Genomic DNA, 16,548 nt, shown 5'->3' with positions numbered 1-16,548 from the left:
TTTTAAACCTCATTCCACTCTGTAATGGAAAGCTTAATCTTGCCAATTCAAAGTAAATTCAGTCAAATCTGTTATTTCTGTTTAATATGGGCTTATAATTCAATCATGCTAAGGTATAAACATACTTCTGAGGTTTTCTCCTTGCCCTTCCATAATGAAGTTACTTAAGTTATAAGTTCTGCCATGCACACCTGTTGCTAAAGATCTATTGTGAAGATAGGAATCTCTAGTGTCTTCAGAATATAAAACATCTGAAGTCATATGCATGGGCACAAGAAAGGTGAGACAGATAGAATTAAATTATATTATTGCATTTCTATTTTGCCTTTTGGTGCTAATGACCCGCTAATACTTGAGATGTACCTTCACAAATTTTCTAGTGAGGATGGTCCAGACTGTAGTGAGCAAGCCATCTCATGGTGGGCCCAACAGCTTTCTCTCAGTTAACTTCTATACCTTAGCTGGAGACAAGAAAAGCTTTCAGATACCACTTTATTCCACAGACTCAGACAACATGGCTGATCTCTAGGCATCACAAATCTTCAGATGTCACACATGTCCAGAATGAGATTTCTACTCTTCAGCTCCAGGTTTCTGTTTCTGCCTCTTTGAGCTCTTGTGTAGATGCACACCTGAGCCCTACTTTTGGATTCCAAACTTGAAGGAGGATTCCAGGTAGGAAGATGTGCCCCCCCACCACACACACAAATCACTTTTAACAGATTAGCTTTCCTTTCCCAAACTCTCTTCCTATATAGATTCTAAGTGTTTTCTAGTTCAGAGATTTCAGGAAAGAATTTCTTTGGCCAGGATATGTGGACTTGCCTTCTCACATCTGCAACCTGGGCTTTTGAGCTTGGAAATGGAAAATGTGATATCTTTTCTACCTGGCTTTTAATCTGACTTTTTTCTCTAGAGTGAATGGCAATCCAGAGTCCTACACTTTGCATTTCAGTGGTCATGGAGAAGCAGAAAAAATATTGTACAATTAATGTTGCAGATTATTATTCTGCCACACTCAGTTAACATCTGCACACTTTTCTTTGACTCTTTATTTCATTTGCTGAACTAAGCAGAAACATGGCTTTTTCCAGAGAGCACTGCTGCCCTAAAGACCACTTAATTCTCTATTTTTCCATACCTCATGTGACTCAGGATCAAGAAATGCAAAATATCCTCTTTACCCCACAATGCTGGAAACAACTGTCATCCAGCCAAACTGGTGTGAAAATCCCTGCTACCTAAAAGATGCAGGGCATTCATACAACACAGTTTTATAGTGGACAGTAATGCAATGAGATGCAATTGATATCACATTTCAAACTGTGATAACAAAAGTGGGAATTTTCAAACAATTTAGAATAAACCAGTTACATGGCTTTAAGTACCCATTCACTTTAGGGATGTACAATAGTTGAGACTGAGAAGATTAATGAAAAAGAATTTTGATTTGAAAGTGTTTTGATTTTTAGAGTTGCTAAAAAGTTTTTTTATTTTTAATTTAAAAAATTAATTTAAGGTTTACTAGAAAATTTGTGAGGCCTATGTGATTTCTCTTTTGGGAACAGTGAGGAAATGAATAAGTGTTAAGGAACAGTGGGAAATAAAAACAAATTTTTATGTTTTATACCACAAACAGTGTTTGAGGTTGAAATATTTACATTCTGCTATACTTTTCTTGGTCACTGTCAATCTCAAAGTTCCTCATCCTTCTCTCTTATTCACTGAGGATATGGCATAGCCATAGTCTTCCCTGCCTCTGCAAGTCTTGCCACTTTTGTGGGTTACTTTACAGCCCATGTAGTTAATTCAGACAATACTCTAGTCATCCATTACCTTATGTCCAGTTCTTTTCCACCTCCACTTTCAAACCTCTCTACCCCATTCATCACCCTTTGGACCCTGTGGTCAGTCAGAACTGCTCCACTTCTAAAATAATAAATAAATTGTTGTGTCTGATCTAAAATAATAAGTAAGTTGTTTTGTCTGAACTTCTAACCCTCTCTCTTAATTTAAATAAATTAATTCCTCCACCTTATATATTTTAATCAATAGAATCCTTTAATTTCTTCATAGCAGCTCTCTTTAGTCAGAATCTTTTTTTTCACATCTTCCCTGAGTTTTAATATTTTATCCACTTCAACCACCCTCTTTCTGGTATCTTCATCTCCTTTCCCATGTTTTATTTTTATCACTTGTATCTTGCAAAATCTCAGTCTTGGTTGGGATTCATATGTCCCCTTTCTCCATGCCTGCATCTGTGCACATGAGCAGTGATTTAGACCAGATCATACAATCATCCATTCTTGCCATAATGGTTCCTTTTCTCTTTCCTTGAAAGCAGTTACTTCAAATATCTTCCACTGTCCACAAATTTCTATTCTCCCATCTCCCTTTAATTCTCAACAGATGATTTCACCTTTCTACTTCTTTCTACTTCACAGAGGGAATAGGTAATTACTCCCTTAAGTTCCTCTAAACAACTCTACAATTTCACCTATCTACAATTGCATCTTTGGCACCTTTCTCATTATAATGAAGCATATCTCATCTTGCCTCCAGCCTCTACACCTATTCTTCTTTGGATAGCATGCTCTGCTGGATTATCTTTGACTTGAGCTATTGATTCTTCTCTATTTTCTCCCTTCAAATCTTCTTTCCTATTGATTCCACAGCGTCCAATATTTTTTACTGGAGGCAGGAGGAAAAAAAAAAACTTCCTATAACCAGACTTCCCTCTTCAACTTTGCCCTATATCTTTCCTCTCTCTCAAAGCCAAATTTCTTTTGACAGGAATTCTCTTCCCTTATTCACTTTCTATTAAGTCCAATTTCTACTGCAATTTTGTTTTCACACCCACCACTCCACTAAAACTCCTCTGGTCAAGGCCATTGTAACCTTGGTGCTGCTACAATAATCTGGCATTTTTTGAATATACAAGTCATTTTTACTTACCTTCTTTTCTTTTAGTGTTATTTCAATCTTGTAGTATTATCCATATTTTTGGAGAAAGATACTGATATTTTTAAAGTTAATTTGGTCAAGATCACAAACGTGTAGCTGTTGATGGCAAAGATCTTGAATTGGGGACTTCTGACTCAGGAACCTATATTTTGCTACAGTAAAATAAGACAAATCAATTATATCCGCATATTCATTATTTCATGGATATTTACAACTTATTATTTACTTAAGAGTATAGATTTCCATGGCTTACATTGATAGTACAGGCTACAGAATCTGAAGTTATTAATAATGTAAGATGACCCAGAAATTTCTAGGGAACGGGGAAGCTAAGCATAAAAGTTTTGCCTCACAAATTTCCTAGTAAATATAAGGACACTAAACATGTTAGAGACAGACTATTCCTTCTAAGTAATATAAATTGACTAAAAAGTACAAAGGGGACACTGAAAGATTCAAAATTTCTGGTTGTTAGTAACTAAGTTGATTGGCCTAAAAAGCCAAATATTGAATGATAGGTCTCTGAGGTATCTCTGATCTGATGGGGAAACCATTTTCCAATTATTTCTCCTTTCCTTAATAACTCTCTTTCCATTGAAAAACATATTTTGTTGATAAGAAAATTATGCAGAAGAATAGTTACAATCCACAAGAATTTCCAGTTCATTGCTATGGTGTAGGTATGTGCAAAATGACCTGGAAGCAGAAGAAAATAAGCTCTTGGGGGCAGACTTTCCAGAAGAAATGACACTTGAGCTAAGACTTAATGATCGTAGATACTGTCCAGGTAGGAGAGGGAGGAAAGGACATCTGAGCAGAGGAAACAGCATGTGCAAAATGCTGAGACATAGATCTTATGGGGTGTTTAGAGAACTACAATCAGTCGTTCCAGTGAAGTATTAGTCAAGTCTTTAAAGAATAAAATTACCAGGATGAGAATTCAGAATACTTTGGAGGAAGAAAACAGCAGAGTGGATTTATTGTTCACACAATGGAAAACCTCCAGAGTGGCTCTTTTGAAGCACAGATGGATCGGAGGATTTAAAAGATACCGTCAATTTTCTATTTTGTTTTCCTCCCCTCCCTTTCTTTCTCTTTCTTTCTTCTTTCTTTCTTTCTCTGTCTCTCTTTCGTTCTTTCCCTTTCTTTCTTTCTTTCTTTCTTTCTTTCTTTCTTTCTTCTTCTTTCTTTCTTTCTTTCTTTCTTTCTTTTCTTTCTTCTTTTCTTTCTCCTTCTTCTTTTCTTTCTTTCTCCCTCCCTCTTTTGTATTCTGAATTATCCTGATCCTCAGATAGGCTCTTATTACAGAGAAATCAAAATAGTCACCAGCAGTGCTAAACTAAGATCACCCTGGATCACAAAGTGTTTATTCATTTTATGACTAATCTCCTGGGTATGAATGCAAATTTCTTGATAATATGTCCCCCAGTACCCTGTCCTACTTTATTTTCTATTTTTACCCACATTTCAGTTATACGCATATCAGGTTAAGAAACCCTGCTGTAGATAAATGCGGAGCCTTTGTCAAGAATGTAATAAATTAACAGTGAGAAAAACAAGGTAATTCTAGTAAAGAGGGATAATACAGGGAAACAAAAAAAAAATGCTGTGGAGTTTGTGATGATTCAGACATATTGTCTTTACTATGTTTATATCATAATTTATTTAACCAATTTATTTAGCCAACTATATATTAATATAAATGTAGAGTTTTTTCCATTACTATTAAACTTTACAATAAGCATGTTTGTGGAAGCTATTTTCTTTGTATTTTTAGAAGTGGAAATGCAAGGAAAAGTATAATGCACGGTTGTAAATGTATACATATCATAGATATCAGCCAATAAATAGCCCTCCAGGAAAAAATCCCAGTTTTTACTTGCATCAGCAATCTATTACACTTGTTTTATTGGGTTGGCCAAACGGTTCATTTAGTTTTTTCCGTAAGATGGCTCTAGTAGCTCTTAGTTGTCTCTAACTTCATTTGAAACAATTTTGTTAGACTGTATTGTGACAGTTATATCAGCTTGCATTTAAAAAAAAAACTTATCAAAATTGGTGAATTTTTGTGTAACCAATTTAATATTGAAAATGGAAAGAAAAAAGCAACATTTTCAGCATTTTATGCTTTATTATTTCACAAAAGGTAAAAATGCAACTGAAACACAAAAAGAAAAAAAAAAAGATTTGTGCAGTGTATGGAGAAAATGCTGTGACTGATAGAATGTGTCAAACATGGTTTGTGAAGTTTCATGCTGGTGATTTCTCCCTGAATGATGTTCCACTGTCGGGTAGACCAGTTGAAGTTGATAGCAATCAAATTGTGACATTATTTGAGAACAATCAAGGTTACATCACATTGGAGATAGCCAACGTATTCAAAATATCCAAATCAAGTGTTGAAAATCATTTGCACCAGCTTGGTTATATTAATCGCTTTGATGTTTAGATTCCACATAAATTAAGCGAAAAAGACCTTCTTGACCATATTTCTGCATGTAATTCTCTACTGAAACATAAAGGAAACGTTCCATTTTTAAAGCAAATTGTGACAGGCGATGAAAAGTGGGTACTGTACAATATTATGGAAAGAAAGAGATGATAGGGCAAGTGAAGTGAACCACCACCAACCACAGCAAAGGCTGGTCTTCATCCACAGAAGGTGATGTGTATGTGGTGGAATTGGAAGGGAGTTCTCTATTGTGAGTCCTTCTTAAAAACTAAACAATTGATTCCAATAAGTACTGTTCCCAATTAGACCAACTGAAAGCAGCACTCAACAGAAAGTGTCCAGAATCAGTCAACAGAAAGTGCATAATCTTCCATCAGGATAATATAAGATTGAGTGTTTCTTTGACAACCAGGCAAAAACTGTTACAGCTTGGCTGGGAGGTTCTGATTCATCCACCATATTCACAAGACATTGCACCTTTGGATTTCTACTTATTTCGGTCTTTACAAAATTCTCTTAATGGAAAAAAAATTTCAATTACTTGGAAGACCGTGAAAGGCACCTGGAACAGTTCTTTGCTCAAAAAGATAAAAAGTTTTGGGAAGATGGAATTATGAACTTCCCTGAAAAATGGCAGAAGGTAGTGGAACAAAAGGGTGAATACATTGTCCAATAAAGTTCTTGGTGAAAATGAAAAATAGATCTCTTATTTTTACTTAAAAACTAAAGGAACTTTTTGGTCAACCCAATAATTTTCCAGCAGCATAATTTCCCTGAAATAATGTCTCTTTATAATTATCAATATGCTAGTACACTTCTATTGGAAGAGAATTCCTTTGCGTATGTTTTAGCAAAGTAAGATCTATCTATAGCTGTCTTCTGTGTCCTTTCAAGGTTTGGTTGGTAAAGGGTGGCAGAGATAGTTGATCAGTATATTTGCTATCTTGTATCTGAATTTCTAATCATAAAATGTATCCATGTGTCTACCTCAAAGAGAAATACAGGTGTGAGAGAGAATTGACAAACCCTACCTTTTTACATAAACAATAGTTTAGCAGTACAAATTAGGAGGAAAAGAGCCAAATGAAGATGGCATATATTACTGGCATCATGTCTCAGATGGAAGGATCAGAAAAACAAATTAGAGAACCATTTGGATGTAATTAGGAAGCAGGAGGCAGAGAAAAGAAAGAAAATCTAAGGAACAGATGATGCCTCTAGTCCAAACTCCTCAAATCTTCCAGCCTGCCTGTCCTGCTTGTTCTGCTGTAACAATATATGTGGACACTCAATGAAATGTATTCAGCCTTGAGATTATTAATAATTTTGAAATTGAAACAGCTTCATAGCAAAACTGTAAGCCAAATGCTTGAATTGAGTCCCTTGGCTTTATTCATCCGCTACTAAGACATTTATTCCATTAAATTGCAGTTTTATATTCAGTGTACTTAGATAAATTCTGAGTGCCAAAGAATGGTTCCAATTGCACATTTTAAAGTATTTCTATACATACTACATACTAGAAGCTTAATGAGAATTTTTAATAAATTGATTTATGAATCAATTTTTACATCTTCATATGTTTCCACCATACCATCCATTTAAAGCAACTGAAACACAAAATAATACCAACTACCTTTATTATTTGTTCATTCAACAAACATTTAATGCTAGGTCCTGAATATACAAAAGTTGGCCATAGAGAATTCTATGCCCTTGATATGTCATCCTTTAAATTAGGTGGAACAGGCAAATGGGAATGAAGAAGGGAAATAATATTTGAATGATTGACCCCCATGTACAAAGGATAAGCATAGTGCTGGCCAGTTCACATACATTATCTCTAATCCCAGAACAAACCCAGGTCATTCCCCTGTGTGCATTTGGGGAAAAGGTGGCTCATAGATATTCTTGAAGTTTCCCCAAGCTTTTAACACCAGTAGTTTGAAAATGCAAGGTGTACATGTTTCCTTTACCTTGTTGGATATTGCCAGTCCTTTTTCACTTCTAATCAAGCCAGGCAGTATTTCTCTGTTTCTTTTCAGTTATATAAAATAGGAGGATAAGTAGTCAAATTCTCATCAGCACGTCTTTCATTCCTAACAATTAAAATTGCTGGCAATTTCATCTTTGTTTACTTTAGATTTTCATGCCTAGAATACACTTTTCTAAACTTTCCCCTATTCTTTCTCCTCCCTAGACATCTCTCATATTGAAAGTTGAAACAGCGTTTATAGCCGCTAGAAAAGAGAACCTCCTGAATAAGTATATCTTTTGTCCCATTGGCCAATACATGATACTTCTGCTACTTACTTCCCTACTTTTTCTCCCCCAAACATGAACCAGAACACTAATGGTATGTAAGATCATGGGGCAGATCATACCTGTTTTAATTGCAAACCCTCCTTAGAGCATTACTCCCAGACTTGGCTCCAAGACTCTGCTGCATTGCCTTTTTTAAAGTGCTTTTTTATTGAAATAGAGTTGATTTACAATGTTGTGTTAGTTTCAGTTGTAAAGCAAAGTGATTCAGAAATATATATATATTCTTTTTCAGATTCTTTTACCTTACAGGTTATTACAAAGTATTGACTCTACTTCCCTACATTATCTTTTAAAGTCCAAATATAATGGTTTTCTTCTAAAGCACATAAATACACTAATTTCTGTCTTAGGACCAACTGCCATTCATGCATTCATTCATTTATTCCACAGATATTTTTTATGGAGTCTCTATTATGTACCAGATATCGTTATAGGTTCCAGAATTACACCTTTAAAAAAAAAAAAAGTTGCTGTGCTCATCAGGCTTATATTCCAGCAATTGTCCTAGACTAAAATTTCTAGAAGATAGGAACAGACATGCTAATTACTATTCTAGCTAATTTGTCTGCTTTTGATGATAATGATAATGTTCTGATGACAATGGTAATGAAAAAAGATCTGATTCATGCTAATTTACGAGTTTAGTCTTTAGGAGGTATTGGGAAATAGTGTCCCACTTTATAGCAGGTTGGGAGGGGTTGTCAGTAATGAAATAAATCCCTAATAGGCTGGTTGTTAGAGTACCAAGTAAAATGGTAAATTACAGAATAATGGGACCCTAACTTGGTGATTCTCAAACTTTGCCGGATGTTAAAAAGCTGCTTGGGGAGCTTTAAAAAAGTCCTGACTCCCATCCTACACCCTGTAACAATTAAATTAGAAAGTTGTGGGGTAGGACCCAAGTGTCAGTTGTTACTTTCTTAACTCCATAGATTATTTCAGCATGTAGACAAACTGTAGAGCCAATGATCCAAACACATTTTTGTCAATCTTTAGTGTACATGCAAATCAACTGGGTATCTTATTAAATACAAATTCTAGTTTAATGGTTCTGGGGTGGGCCCTATGTTCTTCATGTCCAACAAGCAACCAGATGTTGCTACAGCTGCTGCTGCTGTTCTGTGTGCCACACAGTGACTACAGAAAGGCGACAACACGTGGCCTTATCAGGCCTGTAAGGGCTCTGAGGCTAGCTGACTGCCCTTTTCTGAGCGGTGGTTACCCAACCCATACAGGATAGTGGAGGCATTGTGTTCCACATCAACAAGGACCACCTAAAAACATTCAGCGAAGAGACTCTCCAATGCAGTAGGTTTTTCTGACAAATTTGGAAAAACTCCCATCCCAACCCAAGCATGATAGGGACTTCTGGGATGTGTATCTGTAAATGCTGATCTTCAAGGTCTTCAGGAAGTACCATCTCAGTACATCGCTCATGTTTAACCAACAACTAAACTCCTAGGAAGAGAAGAGAGGGCCAGACATATCACATCTATGTGAAACTCCAGTTTTGTAGCTTCTCCATGTCCTAAATGTGTTTCATAAGTGAATAACTTGAGTAGAAATTATTTCACAACCTAGGGAGTGATTAGACAAATGGTGGGATAGACATGTTCTTTTTATGAAAGTATAGCTTAGACTCGGCAACATTTAGAAAGATGTCTAGCTCCATGAGTGATGATCCCAATTTCTTTCTAAAATGTGTTCTAAATGATCACTTATGATCTCCTGCCTCTTCACCACAAATCTTTCTTTATTAACTATGTGAAAATTTCATTCATGGAATATGCTTTTCCTGCTTGTATTTTAAATTTATTTGAACCAATATCCCTAATTTTTTTCTTAGATTGGAAGTTACAACAAAACCCCTACAATCATCAAAAAATAACTGACATACAAAGTGAAAGAGAAATATAAATACTTCAGAAAGAAACACGCCTTTTTTGAAGATGAGGGAAAAAATGACTTTGTATTTTAGCCTTTCAGTCACAGGAGTTCTGTTATGAATCCAAAATATTTGACTGCTCTTGCAAAATGATATCATTTTCCCAGTGTAAAATGTTTTCTATAATATAGTCCTATGTATTATGTATTGGATATGCCAATAGAAAATGCCCAGTAAGAAGTCAGTGCATAGTAAATTAATAATTCTAATGAACTTCATCTTCTGTGAATTCATTATGTAGTTTGAAGCAGGTTTTGAATAGGAAGTAGAGTTAGTAGACAAGTGGAATAAGAATGAATGTGTTTTTAAAAAAGAGAAAAGAAACTCCCCAAAGTGCTTGTTTTCAGAGAATTAGAGATTACAAGTCACTTCAAATGATCCATTAATTGAAGAGACTCATCCTCATCCATTAGAAAGTCTATCTTGTCTGCAACAACAACAAAAAGATGCATTTTAACATGCATGTTTTTTCATCAGAGAAACCCTTTACATATGCAATAACAGCACATCCACCCAAAGTATCTCAATTATAAATATCACTCATTCAGTTCATCTCATCAAAAATTGAGTCTGAGATGAAATCAACAATTCAGCATTACTCATTCCACTTCCAGTCAACTGAAAAAGTCTTTTAGGAAAATAAAAAAAAAAAACCTCTGTTTTTCTGTTTATTTCTGTGAGTAGTAAAAGTAAAATGAACATAGAGTTTAACTGGCAGGGTCACAATGCCTGGAACACAGTAAGCTCACAGTACATGATTTTATTTTCCTTTGTATATATAATATATATTTTAAATTAATATATTCTAAGATTTGTTTTTTTACTTTACTTAGCAAATTATAGTTAAATATATACTTAGCATCAGTTTTATAAAGAAAAATTAAAACATTTATTATATAAGTTACCCAAAATAAAACAAATGTTTTGTTGTACTAGGTCAACTAAACTCTGCCTTTAATGGATGTGTAAAGTATTTTTCAGGATACTGTAGTAGTTTTTAATCATGGCTTTAACAAATTAATGTAAAATTATCAATGGAAGCTTAAAATAACACCCATTTATTAACTCCCATTCCTGTAGTCAAAAGTCTGGGTACAGAGTGGCTCAGTTGGTCCACTGCTTGGTGTTTTGAAATGAATTCATGGTATCAGCAGAGCTGTATTGCTTTCTGGAAACTTTGTGGATGAATCCACTCCCAAGTTCATTCCTTGCTGACTGTCAGGCTGGATATCTCTCTATTTTAAGGTGCTTAACATCAATTGCATTTGCAAGGCCTCTTTTACCATGTAATATAATGTATTCATAGGTTCCATACATTAAGGCATGACATCTTTTGGGGGGCCCCGGGGGCTGTTATGCCTACCATAGATAGACTAATAAATGGATTCTGAGAATATTGAGCTTCCCTTATGAGAGACCAACAGATACAGTAAGAAAGATCAAGGAAGCTCAAAGGGGAAGAAAACACTGATGTTTTAAGATTTCTCCTGGCTCCATGAGACAGATGTTGTGTCAGTTTTCATAGATATTTTAACTTTCTTTCCCGGTATGTACATTCACTATCAAGGTCTTGTACAAACCATCTCTAATTGCACTAATTGACATTTCCCACCAAATGGTTTGGGAATGTTGGTTTGTCACAGCACTTCAAACAGTATGTCTTGAGTCAAGCATAAAGCACAAAAAAAGGAAAATTTGATTCATTTGTTATATTAAATATCTCATTTTGAAGAATCTTTTAAGACAACTTCTCAGTTATTCTTCACAGAAATCTGATTCAACTGCTAAATACATTTGTAAATGAGACTGAGAAAATATGTTCTATAATGCTTTTTTGTAGGAAAATTCCTTTGTAGGACTAGATGGAGAAATCAAACATATGCAGGGTAGTTGGCATTGCTAAATTTGAATGCTTAGATAACTCAATGTAAGTATTTTAAGCATAAGCCAAATACCTGTTACTGTAATTCTTCTCCTTGCAGTGAATTTTAACCACTGCTTACAAGAAAGTCTATAAATCAAATGCCAACTTTTTACTGTTGAAAAAATGATTGAAAGAATCATAAATGGAAAGGTGTCTCAATATAAAGCAATAATGTTTTTTAGCACCTGGTTTATAATTAGCATCACCCACATTCATTTGACTTTGAAAATGTTTATGATTTTATAATTTAACTACAAAAATGTGAAGGAAACTAGTTTCCCAACTTAATAAGACGATGGAGTGAGGAGGGAAGTTGGGTAGATGAAGTTTTTCGAAAGGGAAAATAAACAATTTTTTAGAAACTTAAAATTGTTGTTACTTTTCTTCCTTTGCCCATTTTATTCTACATTTAAAGTACAATGCTTTTTCCTATGAATCTTCTAGAATTAACTTCTCTGGAGTGTGTTTTTCTTCATAATGAGATGGAGGATTCAGAATATATGTACAGTAATTTTTATACATTAATGTTAAAATATCCTCTCATTGTACATTATACCAGATCTAATAACTTTGAGAAATAATGTTGCATAGTATTATTTGAAAGATTTACATAACAATTCCCAAAGTACATGTTACACCCCATTAAATCAAAACCTCACATTGCGAAGAAAGTACCTTAAGAAAGCTTATTAACACAAAGCTATGAATTCGAAATGATATAAAGTATATTTGCAAAACAGAAATCAGTGCTATCTTTGATATATAGCAGCAGAATGACTACAGGGTACATATGTACATATGTAGAGTCAATGAATATCATAGTTACATTTTAATTATTCTGAAATGTACATGTATGATTTTTCTGAAGAGAATAGCTGGTTCACAGTGGCCAGTGCATTTATTTCTTTAATCTTTTAAGTGAAAGTTGTACTTGGAAGTTACAGGGAATTCCAATTTTCAAAATGAGTAAAAAATATATGTTATAAAAGTCTTTGAATTTGCCCATTCTATCCACAGGAAACACTCAGTCCCTATTTTGTAATTTATAAACATTGCAAAGATTATATTCCTCTAATGTTTCTTATATTCTCCTTATTAGCTTCCAGTATGTAGTTTATATTGCTAGATAGCACTTTCATCTGCCATTATGATCCTTGTCTCCCTCTAGTAGAGGTACAAGAAACACAGTTGAAGAGTAGATGGGAGGGAGAACATATTCATCCATTATTATGTGTGATTTTCATTAATTTCCTCAAACTGGAGAGTGATTTTTTTGAGGATGGAAGAAAATTTACCCTTGTGCCTAGCACAAAGTCTTGCTTATAAGAAGTATAGGCTAATAGTAAATATGTTTAGTAAATAAATAGTTGATAATAGATTTTATCTTTGTTGATGCTCTAGGATATTGTACCCAAAACTATAAGGAGAAGAACAATAATCCAAAATTCCTTTGAGGTTGTAAAGTTTGTGTTTTAGTGAGTTCCTAACATTGTCATACTGGGTTTACCTTCGTTTACCTTACTATACACAAACCTGGTCATCTTCATTTTTGAATTAACCATATCTCTTATATCCACACTTGAACCAGCCTTTTCTGTATCATATATATAGATAAATTTTATCTATCTATATAAATATATGTATGTAAATTTTGCATAAGTATATATTTACATATATATAAATTCATAAGTAAATATTTATTCCCATATTATAAATCAAGTTTATTCCTTCCATTTTTCTGTAAGGCTCATAAAATTTTCCTTGATTATTCTCACTTACTCCCTAATCTCCTAAAGTTTTGTTTCTTTACTATTTTCTTGCAAATATTATATTAGTCAAACAGATAATTTTATAATTTTTTAATATTTTTCTCTTTATGAGGTATAAGTAACTTTATTTTTTAAATTGTGTCTATTTTTTCTACAAGTGCATAAAGGGAAGATGTATGAGTCTTATTAATTCATTGTAAGAGTTTTGATTGATTTCAATTTTAGATGTGATTTCTGCTCAGAGAATTTTTTTAATATTTGGCATATGGTCTTTTTAAGTATCATACTTTGGTTAGCTTTCTAATGAATGTAAAATTAAAATGTGTGTTTTAAGAACAATATTTGAAGGAAAAATAACTCTGCTGTTTTCAGTAAGATTTTGACTAGTTTTTACATTCGTGATTGCTATTTTCTCTTCTAATCCACTCAGTTGTCAAAATTTTTCTTGATATTCTGTCTTAGATCCTCAGCTGTAAAATGAGGGGGTTGGACTAAATTATCTGTAGTGTTCCATGATCTGACAATTTAAATCATATTCCTTGCCCTCCTGAGATATCCAAATGAAAAAGGACATATGAACTCATGGGGAAAAAAAAAGTCAATGGACCTAAGAAATGGATAATGAGGATAAATATATTAGAATGTGTTGAGCACATAGGCCTTTAATCTAAAACACTAACAATTTTACAGATTTTTTTCTGTGTAATAAAAATAAGGATTGAGTGAATTTGATGGAAGAATGAATGAAAACTGCTAAGACAAACTCAGCACACTGTTTAATTCAAATAGCAATAATAGTTAATATTTGAGTAACACTTCATTTGTGTAAAATATTTTGCATAAATTAATTTATTTGATTTTCAAAATTACACTGTGAGGTAGAATACATTAATAATTTCCATACAGATGAGCCTTAGTAGGGGCAATTTTTGGAAAGAGAGGACAAATGACTTTTCTTGAAGTTAGGACTACATACAATATTGTTTCTGCATCTACTATATATTGATCTAGCCTGAGTTTGAAATTTCCACCAGTACAAATTAAATTCTTCATTTATACAAAATAAACTGAAGCACAAAATGTGTTAAATGACTTCTTTCATCCAAAAGTGATGTTAAACTTGAAGGTCTATATTTCTTGGCCCTAACTACCCATTTAACCTGCTCATATTTCCTGGATCTTGTTCAGGATTGCCTGGAACAGACATATCATTTTTTCTTGATAATCACACAACCCTTGAAATTATATTTACATCTTATGTTGTCTGCTTGACATTTTATTGTCTTTTTCTTAAATTTTCAACATGATTCTTCTGCATGTGGAGATTTTTAATGCAACTAAAAGCAGAATATTGCAAATGAGTTAGATAAAATATTCTTGATGAGGTCACCCTCATGTTGGAATATCTACCACATGGCACAGTAATGTTTGTTAAATTGAATAGAATTGACAGTCATAAATATGAAATAAACTGAGTAGATTAGTTTCTTTATAATTCTATCTGTGTTATAAAACCCAACATTAGAAAGGGGGTTATGGCTACAGTGCTTTTGTTGCTGATTTAATGTTTAGTAAGTGAGTTCTATATCCTTTTCAAATTTGTAAAATAAGCTTGAAAGCAAATTATGAAAATTATGAACTTTCTTATCTATCACATGTGGATTAATTCCTGTTACCACAATTTTCTTTATCAGCTATAAATTACTACCTACTATGTTATATATCGCCTTCATATTACCTAGTTTAAGGCTCTGTCTTTCACTTAAATTGTCACTACTCCTTCTAGCCAGTTTCCAGAATCTTCTTCAACACAAGCTCCACACATAGCCAAAGTGATCTTTTAAAAATACACATTCCCTGGTCAAACCCAAAATTACCATTACCTTTGGAATAAAATAGCAACGTCCAGATATGACATGAGTCCCTTTATTATTTGCACCACATATACATCTCCAAGTTTATATTATTGTTAATAATGTCTTTCATTCTCTTCATCCCTTCAGCCCAGAAGAAGAGTAGTATTTGTGTTTCTTTAGTCAAGATGTGCTCACTTGCTCATATGTGCCTTGCACATTATTCCCTCTTCCTCAAATACCCTTCTTTCTCCTTCTGCCTACTCTCCCCTGGCTTTCTCCTTTTTATATTCAAATTAGGTATCATCTTCCTGAGAGGGCCCACATTAGAAATCACCTCCTTTAGGAAGCTTTCTCTAAGACTTCCCAAGATGGGTTAGGTCCTGTTCACTTGGCATCCTGGAAATAGGCATTTATCCCACACAATGCTTTCAGATTGAAGGTTTTCTTATTAGCTTTTCCCACCATAATCTGAAGTCATCAAGAGATGTTGTCTTGTTCTCAGTTAAGCTCATGGTAATAGAGAATACCAAAATAAATATGTATGGTATGAATGACCGAATTTATTTTTTAACCATCACAATATTCCTACTTCTTGACATTAGTGAGTTAAGCCTTAAAGTTCATTCAGTTTTGTTTTATATCCTTAAAGGAATACATTTCCAGTTTAGGGTTTTATCAGAGAAAAAAGTTCTACTATTTTAAGAACAATTAAATACAATAACTGGCATTTAAAAAATGGTTATAGACTGTAGATATGTATGTATATATCATCTGAAAAATATTCCTGATCTTTTCTTTCCAGAAATAGAAATAACTAGAAAAAAATGATGGTGAGTGTTTTGCTCAGGAATTACTGATTTTTTTGACTGATTGATTTTTTCTTCTTTGAGTCCATTTGCATAACTGCCAATCCTCTTCCTTTCAATAAATATTTGTTGACTGCTCACACTCTGAAGGTGCATTGCTAGGCAGAGATTGCACAAGTCAGCAAAAGGGTATCAGGTAGCATTAACTGCTTTCTTACAGTGAACAAATCTACCTCAGAATGAGGACAGTGTTCAGGTATCTATGTCTCTGATCTCTGTGCGCTGAGGCTGACCAGTGAACTGAAGAGCACCATATGTTCAACGCCATCCTTGCATCACATTCTTCATTGTCTGCAAAAGGTCAGGACCCCACAGAGTCCTCACCTCACTGAGGAGAGATTGCAACCTGTCTCCATAAACTCAGGAGAGGATTGCATAATTCCTCTTTTCCTCACTTATCAATTGAGACGTTCTGCAAGCACAAATTAGAATCCTTATGAGGGCTAT

Source organism: Hippopotamus amphibius, chromosome 14 (genome assembly GCF_030028045.1).
Source record: "Hippopotamus amphibius kiboko isolate mHipAmp2 chromosome 14, mHipAmp2.hap2, whole genome shotgun sequence".
NCBI lineage: Eukaryota > Metazoa > Chordata > Mammalia > Artiodactyla > Hippopotamidae > Hippopotamus > Hippopotamus amphibius.
The sequence above is the reverse complement of the archived record's forward strand: the minus strand, read 5'-3'. Positions refer to the sequence as shown.